This window comes from Lactuca sativa, chromosome 2 (assembly GCF_002870075.4).
Source record: "Lactuca sativa cultivar Salinas chromosome 2, Lsat_Salinas_v11, whole genome shotgun sequence".
Taxonomy (NCBI): Eukaryota; Viridiplantae; Streptophyta; class Magnoliopsida; order Asterales; family Asteraceae; genus Lactuca; species Lactuca sativa.
The window spans coordinates 185,028,302-185,032,515 of NC_056624.2; positions in this window are offsets into that span (position 1 = coordinate 185,028,302).

The following is a 4,214-nucleotide window of genomic DNA, read 5'->3' on the forward strand; positions in this document are numbered from 1 at the left end:
AATAGACACATCCAAAAACATGGAAGTAGTAAATATTAGGTTTTCTCCCTTTCAACAGCTCATATGCTGTTTTCCCATGACGCTTTACAATGATAAATCGGTATTAAGTGTAACAAGTTGTATTGAAAGCTTCAGCCCAGAAGGATAGTAGAAGACCAGCATCAACAACCATAGTTCTCCCTGCTTCAATGAGAGTCTGATTTTGCCTCTCAGGAACTCCATTTTGTTTAGGAGTTCTGACAGCTAAGAAACATAGACATACAAAAATATTCTAAAGTGGAATTGCTGAATTCAGTGCCATGATCACTTCGTAATTGCCTGAATTTTTTATAATAAAGAAATTCCGATTGCTTGATGAGAGAAATAATCTCATCAGCAGCATGGCTTTTCTTTCTAAAAAAAAATCACCCAGGTGAATCTTGAGAATTCATCCACAATGACAAGAGTGAACTTCTTCCCAAGTCTTGATTTGACTGGAACAAGTCCAAAACAATTTCATATGAAGGATATGAAAAGGATTGGTGATGGAAGAACATTACTTTGGCTTGAAGGAGGACTTTGTCTACTTTCCCTTTTCACAAGCTAAACATAGCTTGTCCTTAACAAACTTTATCTTAGGTATTCCTCTCACGAGCTGATTTCTAGAGATCTTGGAGATGTTTTTGAAGTTCAAGTGAGAGAGTCTCTTGTGTCACAACCAGTTTAGATGGGATTGAGAACGAGAGAAGAAGCAATGTCTAAAAGAGTTGTTAGCGGAAAACATGTCCAAGACATAAGTGTCATTATGTCGATTAGCAGTGAGCACACAAACATTCCTGTGATCAATTACTTTTCCTTCCTTCTTTTTAAGTGGAGTTCATACTCAATGTTTCATAGTTGGCTGATTGAAATGAGGTTGTGTTGGAGGCCTTTGACATATGACACATTCTTGAACATAATAGATTTGCACTTCATGGTGCCAAAGCCTTTTGTAGCTCCTTTCCTATTGTATCCATATGTAACGGTAGGTCCATCTTTTCTAAAGAAATCATCCAGAAGAGACTTGAAGCCAGTCATGTGCCTTGAATAGTCGCTGTCTAAATACCAAATATACTCTTTACCCTAAAGTGCTAAGATATACCGTTAGTACACGATGACCCATTTTGCAATGGGTCACTTAGACAAAATATCATAACAATTATCAGGAAGACAATTTAAAGAGTTTTCCTTTTTAATACATTCGTTAGTTGGAGGAATTTTATTCATTTAAATTGAAAACTCTTTCTTTAGTTATGGGCGAAGGTGAATTATCGATGGTTACATAGTCACTGCACTCAGAGGAGTTGGAAGAGACATCAGGGAGATAAGATTTTGAATGACAGTCGAATGTTAATGTTATCGATGGAATAATCAAGGAAATTGCTAAGCATTTCATTTACGAAGTAAACTTCACAGTTAGATATGGGAAATTGTAGCAAAATTTTAATTAAAGGCAATATATATTCACGAAGAGGAGATTGTTCAGAAGGATCAGCAGGTAAATGAGACATATATTTAGTATTACCATTTGAGTAAGTGATCCAATGTTTATCAATTAAGGTTTGATTTATGTAATATGAACTCGTCGAGTTCCTTCATTGTTCAGAAAATCGGGAAAAACCCTAGCCAACTCACCAAGTTATCTCATCAACTCGCCGAGTTCGCTCAGTATCCAGAAGCAGGGCCGGTCCAAACATATATGGGGCCCGGGGCAAAAAGAAAAAAGGGCCCCTCAAAGACAAATATAATAAAGATTATATATATATATATATATATATATATATATATATATATATATATATATATATATATATATATATATATATCATTTACTCTTCAATATAGACATGTTCAATTAGCACTAATAATCAAACTAAGTTGTTATCTTTTGACCTAATTTAAGTTTCAACCAACTTTAAGCCCTAAAAATCATTTAGGTAATAATTATATATATATATATATATATATATATATATATATATATATAAACTACATAGCCCATAAAATTTGGGCCCCTAGAGTCGTGGGCCCTAAGCGGTCGCACGGGTTGCCCACCGTCTGGACTGGCCCTGTCCAAAAGGCAGGAAAACCCGAACCAAATCGTCGAGTTGGTAGGGCAACTCATCGAGTTTTCCTAGCCGTAATGCATTCAGACACCTCCAAACAAAACCAAAGTCCCAAACTATAGATATGGTCCCTTAGGACTGAAATACCACGTAAAGTTGCTAGATTTACGTCCATGCATGGCATCAAGAGGGCTAAAACATTCAAATAAGGTTTATCATGGGACTTAGGGCATGAAGGAGGGCCAAGACTTGATAAAGTTGGCAACTTTAGGCCCATTGAGGTCATGAGATGTCCAGATCTGAAACCATGGCTTCATAACATGCTCAAATCCAAGAATGGTGCCAAAATAAGCTAATAATGGCCACAAACTTTCTAAAGAATAGTTCTAGGAAAGGGATGATCAAGATAACGACTTTATACCTCCAGATGGTCGCAACAACACTTAAAATCCCGGATCTAGAGCTTCTCCCTTTAACTTTGCACCACCAACTTCACATTCCTTCAAGAAAAGCACCAAAGAACACTGTTTAAGCTCACACACACTCAAAATGGGGTAAGAGGCACGATTAGGGTTTTCTCTGGATTGAGGGGATGAATAGGGAGGCAAACAATGGGTCATAAGCTCTATAAATAGGGTGCAAAACCTTGAAAATTAGGGTTTTCTTGTTCAGCCTTCAACTCGTCGAGTTGGAGCCTTCCAACTCGTCGAGTAGACCCTAAAAGATGTGCGATCATTAAAACTCTACACGATGAGTTGGAGCCTTCCAACTCGTCGAGTTGCCCTGAAATACATATATAAGCTTTTATATTCATACCTGAAGATTGGGATGTTACACTTTCTAGAACCACAAAATAGCGCCTTATATTGGACGGATTCTTTTCTTATTGTTTATAGAATACTTTTTTGCAGTAGGGGTTAATGTACCTATGCATTTATCAATTTCTTTTTTGACAATGAAATGTCTCTTCATCAAATACACCCTAATGTACTCTAAATAGTTAACGATAGGTTTGTCCTTACCATGATCTAGCTTAGAGTTAAACACTTCACACAAATTATTTAACAAACAATTGAATGTGTTCTACTTATAATATATAAATAAGAATTAAACTATGACAATCAATGTTGACTAGCTATGAGACAATGTTTATAATAACTTACCAGAGAAATTAGACCTAGCCCAATGAACTACATGAATTTTACATAGCCATTCATATGCCTTGTCATTGAAAACCTTCAAATCTTCTATTTCCATTTCAAAATGGCCAAGGGTTGTACTTGTAAAACGTCTCCACAAGTGATCTATTGCTTTTTCAACCCTCCATTGCAACTTCATGTTGTCATATATGTGTCACAAACACCATCTAAGTTTTGTATTTGGAAACATTTTTGATATGGCATGTATTAATCCTTACACATTAGATTATATTCAAGTTAGTACAACCCAATCAACCACAACCAACAAAAAAATTATTCCATACCTTTTGTTTGTTAGATACAAAAGTGAAGTTACACGATGCATCCAAATCCAAATCATCACCAAGGCACTCTAAGAACCAGGTCCATGAACGTGTTGACCAAGCTTCTACAGCATAATAAGCTATTGGGTAGATTCCAATGTTGGGATCAGTACCCACATCTGTTAGGATTTATCTATGGTATGGTCCTTTCAAGAAACACCCATCTAGTCCTAGTAATTCCATTTGTCCATCTTTGAACCCCAACTTAAGTTCTCCAACACACACACACAAATATATATATATATATATATATATATATATATATATATATATATATATATATATATATATATATATATATATATTCTCTTGAATATTCAAGTTTGAACATCATGATTTGGTTCACTGCACACTTCTAACATAACTATTGTACCTGGGTTGTTGGTTTGTAACTCCAAAAGTAATATATCAAAAAACAGTATTGCCTTTCAAAGTCACCATATAACCGATCCTTTGCAATATAGACATGAACACCTTCATTTTAGACAAGCTTAACCCCAAATCCATATGAAGTTCCTCGTGTAGGGATGAAACTGGTATTCTAAGATTGGAATTCTCCTTTTGGAGAATATTGGTGGCCAAGAATTTAGATGTACATGCCTTCACAT